We start from the raw sequence: 17486 nt of genomic DNA on the forward strand, positions 1-17486 counted from the left end.
ATCAAATTATTCTATAACATTCACATACAAGAATGTAATCTAACGTTTAGCTAGGCAATTTCTTGAGGTGATTGGTGCCATCAACTGTTAAAATGTGGTTACTGCAGCCATTGTTGCATTGGAGTTATTAATTACAAATGAAATTGTAAACAAGGAACTTCGTGTTAAAAATGAAATTACCAGCATTTTGGGATACAAAGTATCATAAAAAAAGCTGAAAGAAAATGCTTTTGTTTCTGTCTACATTGTCAACACAGCCTTTTGGAATATCTCAGGATAACTGAAAGCTTCCTGGTTTCTAAATAAAGTGGATAATGCTCGGTGCTGTGTATATTTTCTTGTGGTCTGTTTTGACATACTGTATGTTATAAAACTTGGTATCAGTGCTGAATTTATTGTAATCTGTATAATTCTATATGCATTCTCTATAAATCTCTATTCAAAGGTAATTTCCAGCTTTATAATGATCTGAAACTGACCTCAGGGAGGTCGTTGTGAGCGTGAATGGTTCCCTAAGACTGTGACCCAGCCTGCTAAGGTTTAGGTACTACATGACATTGTAACATTCAAGATAAACTAAAGATCTTTTGAAGTGGAAAAGACCAATGCTACTGAAAAGGTTTACTTAAGTTTATGAACGTGGGTTAATTATTAAAACAAGTTGGAACTGTCTCCCTGCATTATTGCGACTCAGACTAGAAAAAATATTTGTAGTATAGTATTTTTTTTTTTTTTTTTTAGTGGCCATTTGAAACTGCAGCCTGAACTTAATCTTCCCCATACTTAGGAGAAATTGCAAGCCTCTTGTCACAACCATGCATTCAAGTGTATGAAAACCAAATGCGAGCTAGGTTGAGGACACTAGTAATTCTCTTACTTTTTTAATAGGCTGCTTACAAAGAGGATTTGTGAAGGAAGAAAGACTTTTCCAGCTATGGGCTTTTCACAGTAAAATATCCAAAGTAATAGGCCCTGTTTAGTTGGAGGGGAAATTTCAGTTTCTTGAATTTTTGGTTGCATCTTGTAAGCTTATTTTAGGGAAGGGAAAATGCAGTGTTTAACTGGTAACAGTCAAGGAATTGGTCATGCATTTCTACTTGGAACACCAATGGGATATTTTACAGTTTGTCCTGAATGTACGTTGTTCCCAAGTTCATTATTTTTACTATTGTTGGAGAAATATTGGAATGTGTAAGTAGTTTTTTTTTTTTCTTTAATGTTCTAAAATAGCTTGCTTCAGCTGCCTTGTGCAACTTCTTGCTTTTTATTAAAATTTCTGCAAATTGAAAATCGGTTGTGTAAATGGTTTTATGAAACTGGGCCTTCCTGAAATGTTTGGGCTTGGGTTGCATACTTGAAATAGGAGCTCTGCTAGTTGAAACCACATGGAAACTGAATCTTAAAATTGTCTTTCAGATTCGTGTTGGTTAAATGAGGTATGCAGTCTATGATGATGCACTTTACAGAAGTTGCTCTGAACCTGGATTATGGTCTTCAGTGGGGTTATTCACATGATAAATTTAAATATATGTTTGAATGTTTGCAGGATGGGGATCTAAAATATGAGGGTATAGAAAGTATCCTGCATGAATTTGAATAGCAGAAATTTTAATTTATACTCATAACACTATTAGTTGCATATTTTTTTCTAAAAGTGATACCTCAGAAAAATTCTTTATATTTCAGAAGGCAAGAGAAGCCTTGGCTACCGCCCTCAAATCTTGGTGTCTAACATAATCCTAAAATTTAAGACTGCCTCTGATTGTATCAAGCTCTCATTAAGAGATTTTCGTATATGCTTTAATTAAAGTTTTTTTGTTTACAGACCTACAAAGCAAAAAAGCCCAAAATGGTTTGAAATAAGATGACTTCACAATGCTTTATATAGACAAACTTCTAGATCTTATTCAAATGTCCAGTTACGCAGTGAGAGACATTTATATTTGCTTGGAGCTGTGGTGACCCTTGTGATTAAGAAGGTTTCCCTTTTGGAGACCTTATTGCAATGCTGACGTCTTAATGTACTTACAGATTGAAGCTTTGGTTTTATTTCTTTAGTATCAAGAGGCAAACTTTTTGAAAATAATCCAAGGTATAGGTTCTGTTATTGGTAGTTTCTATTAATGAAACTTATTCTGTCCCTTAATTTTAGAATTAATTACTTTTCTTTATTCCAAATTTCTTTCAAAAGAATCTGTTGTAAATAATTGAATCATTATAAAAGGAAGAAAAGACATAAGCATTGCAATTATACATGCATCAGTTCTTGAGAGTGTGTAATATTTTTCTCATTATGTAATGGAGCCTGCATTTGGGTTTTGAGCCTTTTTGAGTGTGTTTGCTCAAGTTTCTTAGTTACAAAAAGCTGCAGCTGTATTGGCAAAGACTATTATTTAGCCTGGGAAATGTTCCAGAAGACAGTTTTGTGGTTGTTTTTTTTTTTTTTTTTTTAATGTAAATATTTAGCTGTATTATTACCAGTCACTTTAAAGGTTCCATACTGTGTGCCTGCTGTGTATTTAAACATTGTAGTTTCACTGACACTACAAATGATAACATAAGAGTGTAATTTTTGTTGTGAGAGGGGATTGAACGCTACTGAATTACTTGCAGAAATGACAAGTGGTGTTTGAAAGGGTGTCACCATTATGCATCTCTCTCTGAGGAATACATAGCCCAGCTTCAGCTGAAGTGCTGCAAAAAATGTACCATGCTCAATTGCCACTCTGTAAGTTAGTTTAAAGTTGGTGTACTTTATCAAAGTTTCTGCAACTGCAAAAATTCAAGCAGTAGTCTTGCTAATCTTGTAACTAGGGATTTTATAAAGTTCTTTCAAGTAATTTTTATTATGGTTTATCAAAAGGTCGACTTAGACTCTTGAGCGCCATTAAGGTTTTATGACTTTTAGAGCCAAGAGTCCTTTTTTTTTTTTCTCTTTTAAATTTGCATAAACACGTATTTTGCTCCTAGTCTGACTACAGGAATTTACAACCTTTTTGTATAGCTGTAGCTATAGTTACTGAGCAATGTTCTTGTACGTACTGTACCTGTATGGTAGCTGACTGCTGATAGAATAGGACCTCACAACTGATTTCTGTTTGTTTGGGGAGGCTGAGTACAGTATAAAAGAGTTGGTGGAAAGTGGCACCAATAGTTGAAAGGTAAAAGGGTGCAATAGGCTTGAAAGATGTATTTATATTGGCTTTTTAATCCTTTTAAGAGATGCAGCATGTAGTAAACCAAACTGCAGGTGATTTGCTTTTTGTTCTGCTATTTATATTTGTGCAAAGCAAGATGAGAATAGGTGTAAAAACTTCCATTTCTAAATTATATCAGTTTGCAGATAGCTTACACAAAATTTAACTGCTATAAGATTAAGACCAATAGAAATTAATATTATTCATCTTTATGTATGGTTCCATTGACTTCAATGAGACTGCTAAACTGACTAAATGTTTTTCTTCTGAATGAGTGAAGAGCAGTGAAATGGGATAGTATGTTGGGGACATATGTAATCAATATGGACAATCAGATGTACAGGAACAGATAAAATTGTAATAGTCCTATTTAAATTGAATACCAAAAGCCAAGTAGTAACAACAAACAAGAGAGGAAAATTAATTGAATTAATTGTCATCAAAGACTATTAGATCATAAGTTAACATTACAGGTGTAAAAAGAAGTACCTAACTGGCTATGCAATATAGTCTTCAAGTGAATAAAGTTATCCTACTGGCTGGACTTTTGCATGGGTGCTGATTTATTTTAGTAAGGTTTTCCAGAATCTGCTCCTAAATTTTAATTTTATTTTAATGTCTAAAAAAAGAATGGTAATGTTTGGCTAACATTTTCTTGTACAGAACAATATTTTTTTCTTCAATTAAAGAAGAGTATTTTTTTTTCCTTCTGAATATACAATGTCTTTTAAACTTCTATGTACGGACAATAGGCCAGGCCAGACTTTCAGTACCTGTCACTCCATACAATGACTTCTACTGGGTTGAAGTGTGTGAAAATGTTTCTGATATATTTACATTTTAACTGATCCTCTCTTGAGAGATCTATATGAAAACACTGCAGTCAAAAATCAGGCTCACAGAATTTCTGTGAGAATAGGGTCTAATAAAATCATACTAAAATCTGTGGGATTAATCATCAGCTATTGTAAATCAGAACATTTCCACCAATTTCAAGTAAATTTTACTTATACCACCTGGGTATGCTAGGCTTGTGTAATAGTGGTGAAAAAAACAAATTAAGCAGACTTTCTTTACATAAAGGACAATGATGCATTTACTTTTGATTCCAGTGTATTTTACTGCATTGCCTCAGAGCAAAGGCAGTTCAATTAAATATCAATGGAGGGCTTTTTCTAGACAGAGACCTCTGGAAATTGCTTTAACCCTTCAGCATTTAGAAAGCATATTTAGACAAATGGGATCCCTCCTTTTATGGGCTTTCTTTCACAGTGGTAGGAAAACAATAAAACATTTTCAGTAAGATACCATCCCATTTCAACTTATTCCACTAGAAGTAATAGAAATCAGCTCTAAGTTTTGTTTTGTGATAACAACTCCTACAACATCTAGGAAAAATTACTTGGAGGTATATATATGCTTGCTTTATATGACAGATGAAATTTTTGAAACTTCTGTCATTCATTTTATCCACTTTTTTATAGATGTCCTTTCAGTATCCAGTTATCTCCAGACTATTAAATCCTAAACCAACACACTTTTATCACATGTGTAGAAATACATATTAATCAGGACTATCTTCAATTGCATTTGAGCACAGTGAAATGCAATTTTGTCATGGAAATAAAATGTAAGTACTAGAGTTCCCTGCCTGGTCAATGTCTACTTTTGTGGTTTAAAATAATCTGCTATGACTAAAACCATTCTATATTTATTTAAATATCTATATATTTCTAAGACCACTTAACCCAATCCATAGCGATCTATATTAGGTGAGGATTGGAACTGGTGTTATTCAGCTAGCACTAGGAGGGCCAAACTTTTTGCCAGAAACTGTCAACAGAAAAAATAATTAAGCTGGGACAAATTCTGATTTCTGATCTTATTTAGAAAATATGCTTTTGAAGAAACATGATATGTATGAATATGGCATACAATCTTTCAAGTTTGAGTAGAATTTATATCTTGCTAAACCTCGTCACCAAGCCAGTCTTCAGTCAGATTAATTTTTAAAGGGTAAACCATCGGGATTTTTTTTTTTTTCCTATTGCTGATGAGTTGTAAAGTTCCCACAAATTACCAGAAATGGTTCTGTCCAAATGTTTTCCAAAATACAGGTGCTGCAGTTTCAATTTCTTTCACTTTGATAATGAATGAAAAAGTTTTGGGTTTCTCACACTCTACTGCAGGACCATTTATGTAAGAATCAGATGAAATCTGGTCCTCTTCTATCAGTGCTTCATTGTGCTTTGAATTGAAAATGACCAGTGTTAAGGTCATAGTAGTACTGTCTAAATAACATCAGAACGCATGTTAGGATTTGTGATAAAATAAGACTTTGTAGTAAAAAAGTATGCCTATTCATGTCAGTTCATTAACTTTGCTTACTGATTTAATTTTGTTTATTTTTGTGCCATAAACACTTGCGAACTGTAGCTATTTCACTCTGCAATCCTTGAACAAAGGTAGGTGATATCAAATTTAAGATTTGATATTTTTAACAATTGTCTCAAGGGTGCTGAAGATCAGATCATCAAAGGCAATAATGTACCCAATAGATATTTGTGTTAACTAGTTTACTTTGAAACAGAGAAGTTCAGTCTGTCCAAATACCTTTTAAGAATTTGGGGTTATTTTTCACTTACACTGGTAGAAATTGTGAGTTAACAGTACTGATATCATTAAGTCTATGTTGCTTAAAGCAGAACAAATAAAAGAGACTTTGGTAATGGCTCTTCTATATTTGAGCTCTCTCTTTCTCTGAAAAGTATTGCAAACAATAACCCCGTTACTTTACCTGCCCATCAAGAAATTCATTACAACAGTAGCTCTGATACCAGAACAAAACAACTGAGTTGGGAATTGAACTGTGGTCTTCCACAACTCAAAGGCACTGTACGATCTCTGTTAGCTGTTAATGAATTGTGTCAATTTGCCAGCTGACAGCAAAATCAATCCTATCAACTTTACTTTTTGAAAAATATCATTATTATATAAAAGTTATTAATTGAAATTTTGTATATTCAGATATGCATAAAGAAAAAATATTCAATCACATCTTCGTACTTTCTTTACCCAAATACGTAACTTCTGAGAAACTTAGATTATATATTCAGTCTAGCCGTTTATGTTCCTTAGAGTTTCCTCTAAAAGGCAAGGCCCTTCATGTTTTTTAATTAAAAGCCAGGGAAGAAGTAAATTGTCCTTGGCATATGTCATGCTAATGAGCACTGGTTGGTTTGAAAATAACATGTTCATTGGTTTTACATGATAATTTCCCTTTGAACTAAAAGACCCGATTTATACAGAAACATTTTCTGGAAGCAGTAGGGGGCATCGTTTCACTTTTGTAATTCTTCAGAGACATTATGTGTGCAAACTGCATTTTCTTTTTTGTTTATGGCATTAATCCTGGGGTTAAGGTTGGCCTATGGTGAGCAATAATAAGTTTAACCTTTGACTTCATACAATAAGATACAATTTATCATTTCTAGACTCTTTTGTAAGTGCCATTACCCTCACTTATGCTTAAGATAAATTGAGACAAGTGAGCACTTGATATCAGTGATCTTTACATGCAAAACATAAATCTAATTTACTTATTGTCTGTGCTTAGTACTTTATCCTCAGATTATGTCTTTTAAACAGTACAAACATTTTTTGTTTGTTTTATGTGTTAGTCAATTTTTGTAATTCATAGAATGTTTGGTCCTTCACATAGTTTTCAAACCAGTAAAGATAAATCATGGAATGTCAAAATGCATAGGTACTTTATAAAATGTGGAAACAAAGCAAGCAAGGTATTCATATTCACAATATTTATTTGCTTTAGGAAAGCATTTTAATATTAAATTTTAAACACAAATTAAAGGTGATTAAACATCTAGCAGCATGTAAATAAATTGGTTTTGTAGCCATTGCTGTTCACTTGCAACGTATATGTATGTGTTATTTATAAAACCTCATTATTTTTTAGTAAGTGAAACAGTTTTCTTTTAACTTTGTTATTTAAAGCACTGGTTTTTAATTTGCATTAAATGTTTATGTTGCTTTTTGGTTTGTAATTGAACAAATTTATAGCAAGTTTATTACTCTCCATGCTCTTCAAGCAAGAAAAAGGGACCTATTTTTATCATAGCAATGATCATGTAAAAATATTTGTCAGTATTTATAAAGTATGTGCAAGTTAAACGGCAGAAAAACTTGAATAGAAATAAGTTATGTAATGGTATTTTGGAAGAGTACTAATGTTTGATACGATTCTAAAATACATTTTTTAGCCTGGATTTAATGTTTTGGGAGGAAAAAAATGTTAAGTCGCACAGCTGTAGGAAACCAAACCTAGGCCAAATAGGCCCTTCATGTGAAAGCTTATGTAGAAAATGTATGTGTAATTACATAATTTGCATGGCAGGACCACCCATGATCACTATATTTGGTCTTCATAACACTAAGTGCTACTTGATGGTAGTTTCAGTCCTGCTCCTAATTTTATAGTAATTATTTAACAACTAAAGAGTCTGCCAGTATCTGTAATTTGTGCTGGTATTTGAATCTTCAGTAGTTCATTTAGTAGAAGTTGTCTTTTGGCTGAGATTGCTCACAACAAAAAAAGCAGTTGGTGGATTAGTTTAGCCCTTGCTGGCTAGTTATAGATAAGAGATGGGTAGAATATTATGAATCCAACAATACCAGCTGTCTTTCATGACCCATAGTAGACGATGATGTACTATTAGAGTAATTAGATTCCTTACAGTCTTAGAAGGATAGTTTTGAAAATCTTCCTGCAGCCTGTATTGCATAGATATACTTTGTAATTTCCTTTGTTTGAATTATTTTAGGTAATTTAGATGTAATAGTAAGAATTTAAGATACCATCATTTATGCTAGTTTCATATGCTACGGCTATGTTGAGTGGAATGTGTTTAAATGTGAGTTAAGGAGGAAGAAATTATTCTAGTGATACCTATGGAAAAAGGAAAGAAGAAAGGAAGTACTCTTTTTTTTTTTTTAATGTCACACACGTGACATTTAAAAAGATTAATTTATTTTTTAGTAGTCTGAGCTGCTGTATTTGAGAACAGAAGAGCTGTGTGAAGAGTGAAGGGTGTGCTGGTTGTTGGTGAACCAAGAAAATATATTGTACTAAGCTGTGTAAATTTACAAATTAAGTGTTTGTAATAGATACCAAATCCTAAGAATGGTAATCCTCCTCACAGTGTTGGAGCATCAAGGTATGGTAACTTCCACTTGGATCAAAGGCAAATTCTTTGGCTAATGATAATCTGCTGCTTTGCATAAACTGTTACTTTGCATATTGATCAGTTGTTAGAATACCTATGAAAATTTGAAATTTGAAAAGATGGAAATGTTTCTGCATGCCATGAGCATGTGTATTTGACTCATGAACATACAATAAAGAGATGATCCATTTTTGTGCAGTAGCTATTTTTCCTGGAATTCTGGATATCTGATAATATTATCAGAACTGTTGTGTTTGGAAATCCCATTCTGGAAATTGAAAATCTCCAATAAGGGACAGAAAATGCAATGATACTACATGTTGCTTAAAAGCATTAGTCTACTGCTGGAAGGGGTTCAGATGAGAGGTGTATACTGCAAAATGCCATGGTTCCTACTTTGCAACTGTCCTCAAGATAAGTCAAGACGCTTTTTTGTCTGTCATATTTGCAGGTATTAATATTTAATGTACAGTTACAATGAAAAATATAGAACAAAATCCAGGGACTCTTCACAAGACAGATACCATTTCTCTGATATGTCTATCTTGGATGCCTCCTTCTACTAAGGAAGTGCTGCCTTGACAACAAGGATCAAGAGAAATATGGGAATGCCATGTATTTTGTCTGCTTGAAAGAAGTTGTCCCAGTGGACCCAACAGAAATGCTGCTCACATAGTTGCTACTTCTTTTGCTGTCAATGTGTCTTTCTCATGTTGATTGAGAAAGTTGTGTTGGTAGTAGGAGGGAAGGGAATGGAAAGAGGAATACTTCAATCCCTCATGTCCTTTCTCAGAATGTGTTGGATTGTAACAAATGGCAGATACTATCAGAAATATGGCTCTGAAGCCTCTTTCTTAATTCAAGTACTTTTTTTCTTTGATTGAATGAAAAAAGTTGAGAGAACAATGAGCAAACTATCTGCATGATACGTGATGTCTGCTGTGGATAAGATATATATATGTACAATACATACATAATATAAATAAAATTTATAAATATAAATCAACAAATTATCAAACTATTCATAGCCATTTAAAGGCTACGGTCAAGTGAAACGTAGCTCTGAGCCCTGATCTGTGAATATACAACCTCATTTTTCTCATGTGTTCCTTTGTGCCCTTTTGGTATAGAAGTTGTAATCACAGAATACTTATTTCTAAGTTTGCCACCTGCAGGGGGGAAGCTTCCTTGTCAGAGGCAGCAGACATGAAGGTATTTCGTGAGACTCTTCATTTTACTAAGTGGAAGTGTCCTCTTTCCACTGGGTGGATAGTAATTCTGACAGCTTTGCAAGGTTTATATCAAGTAATATAAGTTTTTTCTTTTTTGAAAGTAAAACCAGTCTTGGCAGCGCTGGGCAGGTATTGGGATCTTCATTCTACTTTCCCTTCCTGGTGAGTTTCTCCTTACTTACAGCAACCTTTTCTAGGTCAGAAGAGTGGTTAGCCTTTAAAAATTGCTGGTTAAAGTTTGGAGAAAAGGAAAGTTGTGGCTCACGTGGAGAAGAGAGGCACTTTGGTAGCTGAAGATGAATAAAAGTCTCACAGCAGGGAGCTGCTGCTGACCCCGTTACCTCTAATCATTCCAAAGCTTTTCTGTGGTGGACATTTGCAGCTGAGTCATTGGTGTACCCGAACTGATGCAGCTTCTGGTACAGATACTTTGCATGAGCGGAATGATTCAAACAAGAATAAATTCTTCTGGTACAATTATAATATTTGCTTGTCCACACTAGAAAAATGTGTTGGTGCTGGTGGCTACCAGTGGCTTTTCGTTGGGTCATATTGCCTGTTATTGGCAAAACCTGAAACAATGATGAAATTCAGTGGGAAACTATAGAGTGAGTGAAAATTACCTTGTATGCAAATAAAAGTGAAATCCTGAAAACTGTTTTGAAATTATCTTGTGTGGGAGATGCTGTACTAATTGTGGTGGTTTATTCTCTCCTCTAAAATCTGCACTGCTTTGGCCAGTGGCCAGGAGAATAATTGCATTCTGACAGTTGTGCCTTTTTATAATCCTATCAAATACGCTTAACTACCCAATTAAGGCAGTTTCTCTTCCACTAACACGCTTTTTTCCCTTGTATTTTCTGTCAAGATTTTTTTTCTGAGTTTAAATACTTGAATTACTGCTTCAAAAGGACAGTTGAACATTTTTAGATATGCTGAGATCACTTCAGGTGATTTTTTTCTGATAGGTTGTTGTGACTTAAGGGCTCCACAGATCCTAATGCAATGGCATCTGAATGAAGTTTCTGTGCATGTGGAGTCTGGCTGTGGGTTTCAATGTGTTGTCTTTTCTCTCTATTCTTTTTGTAACGCAAAAAAAATATTTCTGGGAATTTCCAAGGAGTGCAGTACACTTCATTTTTAGTTGTCAAGATAGCTGACAGTTTATTGTGGTACCATGAATAAATTATTCCAGGCTTCATACTTAAAACAAAGGCAGAAATGCTTGCTTTTTTTTTTTTAACTGACATTTTGAATTTATATTAAGCATAGTATCACCTGGGTACACACTGCATGAAAATGTAGACTATTCAGAAGCAATCATTAACCCAAAGCTTTTACCTTTTCTTAGATGCACTGGAGTTACTCTGCAGGATACTATGGGGATATGAATGTGGGAGAGAATAGGGTGTTTCTAAAAGATGTGTAACAGGCTGCAGTATCAGCAGATGTCATTGTTCAGCAGCTATTTTCTGTAAGAGAATGTTCTTCATTACCTAGTGCTGTGCAGAGACCTCTAACCATATTACTAGGAGAACAGGAGCACTGTAGTTTGTGGATTTACTTTAGGTAACCTTCTGGTATTTAGGGTAACTGCATAGTCAGGCTTGTAGTTTAAATGTAATCAGTAAACCTGAAATCCAATTAGCCACTGAATTTAATACACATTTTAAAGAATGATATTTGAAATGTCAAAGTTTAATCTTGTCTCAGTGCTGTCTGAAGACAGCTTCCAGTTTCCATGCACTTTGGCAAGACTTTTTGGAACAGTCAGCTTGCTCAAAACTGAAAGAATCAGCTGTATATATAATCCTTTAAATTAAATGTTTGGTGAACATGGTGGTATGTGGCCTGAAAATAGCGTAAGTGTACAGGTAGCATCTTCCTAAACAAAGATTGCAAAGTTTTGGGTTTTGTTCTTCGATTTATTTGTATTGGATAAGTAACTGAAGAGCATCAAGGCAAATGTTACAACTGTAGGAAGACTGCCATTGATTTCGGTGGACTTTGAATCATATTCTAAGTGTCCTATTACTGATTGTCAGAAGGTGTAGGAAATTTGAGGTCTGGTTCTTTTTTTCCCACTGTTGTTCTAGAATACCAAAAGAGATGGAGTTATATAATTGGAAAGCTTCATAAAAGGACCATGACCTGAATCATTTGAGAATAATTTTCTGCCTTTCCCTACTGCTTTTAATGTATTTGTTTTAATGCTGAGGCCTTATTTAAAAAAAAAAAAAAAAAAAGAAAAGTCAAAATCATGCAACTGATTGTGGAAAAATGAGTCTATCCTGAAATAACAAAACTATTTGGATAGTTAATATACAAACCTCAACCCCCCCAGTTAGTTGTCATACAGGGCTGGAGAAAATGAAGTCTAGAGTTGGCTAAATTATATAGAAAAAGTCCAGGTGATTTAAGCTCTGCCTGTGATCATTTTCAGAATTGGTTTAGACTTCCTAAGCATCTTACCCATTAGCTGCCCAATAGCTTTTTTAGCCAGTGAAGTGTTGGAGTGTTCCCAAAATATGCCTACAGGATGATTGTTTTATTTTAAAATGTACAAAAGAAGTAAAATGATGCTGCTCTTCCTGCTTTCACCATCTCTGGGAGGCGTTACTTTTAATTTTTAAATAATCGTCTCCACTGTTTCTTTCTTTACCTTCTTTCCTTTTTGGTTGACATTTTTAACCTTGGATTAGTTAGTTTTCACTCTTTTTTTTTTTTTTTTTTTTTTAATGTATTACTTAGGAGCAGCAATTTCTGAGTGACAGTGCTATGTGATCTGTAATTGCCTCAAGATCAGGCCTAAGTCTAACATATAGTATTACAAATAGGTATAGAAACATAGTGCTAAAGCTACATAGCAGTATTCAGAGGTGCAACGAGTGCAGGTATTTGTTTAAAAAAAACCCGCAAATAATTAAGCAATTGTCTTCCTTCAAACAATATTTTTCCATTTCTCAAAAAAAAAGAAGCTTGAAAGTTCAGTTAAAGCACTAATTTTTTTACATTGAGCACGAAATTGAGCACAGAAAAATCTGCTTTGGTCTTCTCTAGTCCAACATATTTGAAGAGTGACCAGTAGAATCCCTCTCTCAATATTCTATGGTGTTGTCATACTTTATAGCAAACAGCACTATTTAAAGGGTTCTGGACTTCACAGATTCTTGTACTCATTCTTCTGTACCTTCATGACATTATAAAGGTCCATTTGATTTCTTTTTTTGGCTGCAAAAACTTGAAATTGATATTTAGCAATTATTTCGCTTGTTGAGATAGCTAGGATGAATTTGAACTCAAGCTTGACAGGTTTCATTCAGCTAAAGTATGGGATGTTCTGGTTCTTCAGTTGAAGTCAAATAAGTCATAGGTATGTCTTTAGGTACATTGAAGAGTTTAAATAAATGTGAAAATGAGTTTGAAAATAAAACCTGAAAGAATAATTACAGTACCCCTTTTCAGCTTTAACTATAGTCCTCTGCACAGAAGGTTGAATTTCTGCAGATCAGAATTAATTAATAGCTCTTACTTTGTAATAACAATGTAACCAGCCAGGAGATAGTTGAAAGTCTGGGTGCAACTTTTGTTTACAGAGCTATGATTCCCAGTTTCCATGGATGTTCATAATTCTAAGAAAAGCAGTTATATATTTTATTTAAAAAAAATATGAACAGGTATTTCTCACTGTAAAAGTCCAAAGTGGCCTTACTACTGATTTAAATGAAGGAAAATTTATTCCCCTTGATTAACAGAACCACCTATGAAAATGTTATGGATGCAGAAGACAGTAATTAAAATATATTTAATATAAACCAGTCTCATTTTGAAGCTGCCTCAGTTTGCAGCCCTGAGGGAAGCCAAGTAATTAAGTTTAGATGCAGGACTGAAGTGAAGATACATGGTACTAGCAAAAAAACCAAATAAGAATTTGGACAGTACTGGCATAACAGAAGGCTCCCATTAGATCTTAAAGTACTGTTTGTGACCCTTAGTGTATGCATTGCTCTAAGTGATGTTAATTTCATTACATGCTAGAGTTGGATATTTTACCTAGAGATAACAATGTTAAGCCATGGTAATTCTCTCGGTTGTCCATCCTGTGCTATGAAAGTAATGTCACTACATTCAAGAATCTGGTTGGAGCTGGCAATGAAAATGTCTCCAGTCACAAATGAAACCAACTTGCTGTGAGATCAGACAATAAAGAGTAGTCACTTCAGATGAAATAAAACCAGCGATTTGAGTGATCTGTGGATGGAGTGGGAGTAGAAGACAGAGGGAATGTGAACAGAAGGAGTGAAGCTTGCCTTGGAAATAATCACATCTGTGGGCTGGGTAAAACAAGCACATGATCCTGATTCCACAGAATTCTACAGAAGTGGCAGCTAAGTACACATCTCTGAGGCTAAAACTTTGATATTTACAGGACAGATAAATACATGACCATATCTAAAACATTCCCCCTTCCAAAAATTTGTGGCTATATTTGTCTCCTCAAGAACTATGTAAGTGCTTGAATGAATGATTCCAGTGTGACTGTAAGTCTCAATTCTGTTATTTCATTTCTGCCAGTTACATTCCAGGGTTTCCTATGTCATAACTGCGATGTAACGTATGCTAGCAATATTTGTATATGTGTATATACCTAAGTATATTGGTCAGCATGCATTTCTCATTTTGCTGACTGATGTAAATTAAATTGAGTCTTCACTGGGAATTTTATCATCTATAATAACATCAGCAGGGTTATATTTTTTTTTTCAGACTCCAGAAGACATAATCACGGAGTTCTTTCCTTTGGGCATTTCTTAGGAATAAGAGATCAATTCCTTAAAAGGGGTCTCAGCCTAGCCTTCAAATTTGGGTTGGTCTTTAATTTCATATCCCTGAATGCATTTACTCAGCTAAGACGTAGAGCATCTCATCGAGTTCCATTTTTGCTCTCTTTTTGAGAGATGTGGTTGATGACCGTTGGTTACCCCATCTCCAGAGGCACGAATTTCTCTCCTACTCCAGACTCAAAACAAAGATAAACAACCACATAGTGATGAATGGTTACTTGGGTAGCAAAGGTATACCAGAAAGAAACCATCATGTCCAACTATGTGAGCTCATTGGGACTTCTGCAATCAGGATAGCCTTGGCTTATTGTGGCCTAATGTGATTTAAAATAGGCAGGAAGGATTAAGATTAATCTCAGAAGGTTGTGGTGATCCGGTGGCCCAAGTGCTATAATTACACTTTGTACAGGGTAGAGCATAATAATGGGACATGTCTTATTTTGAGCTTGCACAACATACACTGTGGATTGCAAGGATCCAGGAGAAGTGAGCTGAGACACGCACTCATAATTTTCCCCTGGAAAATGAAAAGATTGAGGGATCTGCACAGACACATGTTGAAGATTTTCAATTATCAACGAGTAACGTAAAAATTGATTGAAGAAAACCCTTCAGGCTGGCAGACACTTTTCTGAGAAAGACGTGTTGGAAGTTGGTGAAGACTTTAAACCAGGCACTTACAGGGACTAGTTGTCACTCATCTTTCCTTTAAATCCCGTCAAGAGACAATAGTGGTGCAGGAGTCCAGTGCAGAGAAACATCTCTAGGGCTCTGGAAAGTGTGACAACCTGTTAATGTTTTGGGCTTTTGCACCTCAGTGAAGACCCACCCTTATCCCCGTAAGCAGATATTTTGTATGGCTTCTACCTTATTTCCCTTTACAGAATCACGGAATCATGAAGTTTTCAGAGTTGGAAGGGACCTCTAGAGATCATCTAGTCCAACTCCCCTGCTAAAGCAGGATTGCCCAGAGCACATTACTCAGGACTGCATCCAGGCGGGTCTTGAAAATCTCCAGAGAAGGGGACTCCACAACCTCCCTGGGCAGCCTGTGCCAGTGCTCTGTCACCCTCACCGTAAAGAAGTTTTTCTGTGTGTTTGAACTGAACTTCCTATGTTCTAACTTGGGCCCATTACCCCTCGTCCTGTCACTGTGAGCCATTGGAAAGAGCCTGGCTCCATCCTCCTTCAGCCCACCCTTTAGATACTTGTATGCCATAACAAGGTCTCCCCTCAGCCTTCTCCTCCAGGCTAAAGAGTCCCAGCTCTCTCAGCCTTTCCTCATAAGGGAGATGCTTCAAGCCCTTAATCATCTTAGTTGCCCTTCGCTGGACTCGCTCCAGCAGTTCCCTGTCCTCGTATCAGGACCAGCAAAAATCGTATCAGCAAAACAGTGTAGGTTACACTGTTTCTTCAGAATCCCTATATTTTAGTACTATTTTCATGACAATTTTGTTCAGCCTTCCATTTGCTTCTGTTTGGTGGTGTGAAATGTGTCTTCTGACTGAAACCAGTTAACGCATTTGGTGTAAAGACTCTAGGAGGATCCTTATCTTGTTGAAGAAAAAATTGTCTCAGGTCTTTCTTGTGAGAAAGAACAGAAATAAACTCTGGGTTCCTGAGCACAAGTCTTCTCAAAAGAATTTCTATTGCCTGTGAATGTATCTGAGCTTTTGCTGAGACCATTCTGGCTGCCACATTTTCCTGTACTTACTGTGATGTCTGTAAGATACTGACAAAGTGTTACAAAATATGTTGCGACACTGTACATAAAGAGGTATGGTACAGAACCAAATTCTGTTTTATTTGATTCCCTGAAATGGTGCAATTAAATTTTTAGTAAATAATGTTACCAAAGTGATGTGAAATCATTCGATTTAGACATCTGATGGTGTCAATACAACTCTCTTCTGAATACTGAAAGGAAATAATAGGAGATTACATTGGTAGGACTGGTAAGAAAATACTATGATGAATGGTATTTTTCAAGGGTAAATTGTACGTAGTACAATTTTTCATTTTCATTGTACGTAGTAAATTTCAGGATTTTCTCTGTCCTCTTTCCCTAGTGTTGTCATTAAATGTTTTTATTACAACTTTTGCTATGCAAAAAATTACAAACCCATAACACCAGTGGGATTACAATAGCATAAAATCTGCATGTACATTAGAATTATCCTGATATTTTAATGTGTTGAAATGCTGGAAGTTTTGTGTGAACATTTTTATTCTATTTATTATATATATGAAAATATTTCATATTTTAATGGGGCACAATTAAATGCATATCTGTTATATTTTCAGCCAGAATCCAAGATATGATTGAGGTGACAAAGAATTACATGTAAGGATGAGGAAGTATCCCCACTCACATTCCTTTTGTTGCAGATGTTTTATGCTAAAATCTTCTTCTGCCATTTACGTAAACTTTTGACTTTGTGAGATTGCCTGTTAGGTATGCTGCAGAAAAGTTTTTAATTTTTGTTATTCCTTAACCAAAATCCACAGAATCAGCATCTCTACAATTTGTGGTCTCACAAGAGTTGGAAATTGTACACTCCTTTTGACTGTGTCCTGTTTTGAGGTAAAACAGAACCAATTTTCTGTTCAGTAATTTTACTTTGCAGCTAAGCCTCTTCTAACTAACTGAACTCTTTGAAATTAACGACATATTGTCCAGACACTGTTTGCTCCCAGAGTGATAAGACCTGATTGTTCTGAAGTTATGCCAAGGCATGGTATGTAGAGAGGCTCTTGCTTATACTTATTGCTATAACACTCAAGGACAGCTCACTTTGTTATTTGCCCCGTTGGAGCGTTGGAAGTGGAAAAGCGTAGAGGGGTCACACCTGTGGAGAGTAGGGGACAGGACAGGTGACCCAAAACTGACCAACATGGTATTGCATCCCATCTGCATCATGCTCAGTATAAAACATGAGGGATCAAAGGGTCTGCTCCTTTTTCAGTGGC

Source organism: Vanellus vanellus (assembly GCF_965231255.1).
Source record: "Vanellus vanellus genome assembly, chromosome: 12".
Taxonomy (NCBI): Eukaryota; Metazoa; Chordata; class Aves; order Charadriiformes; family Charadriidae; genus Vanellus; species Vanellus vanellus.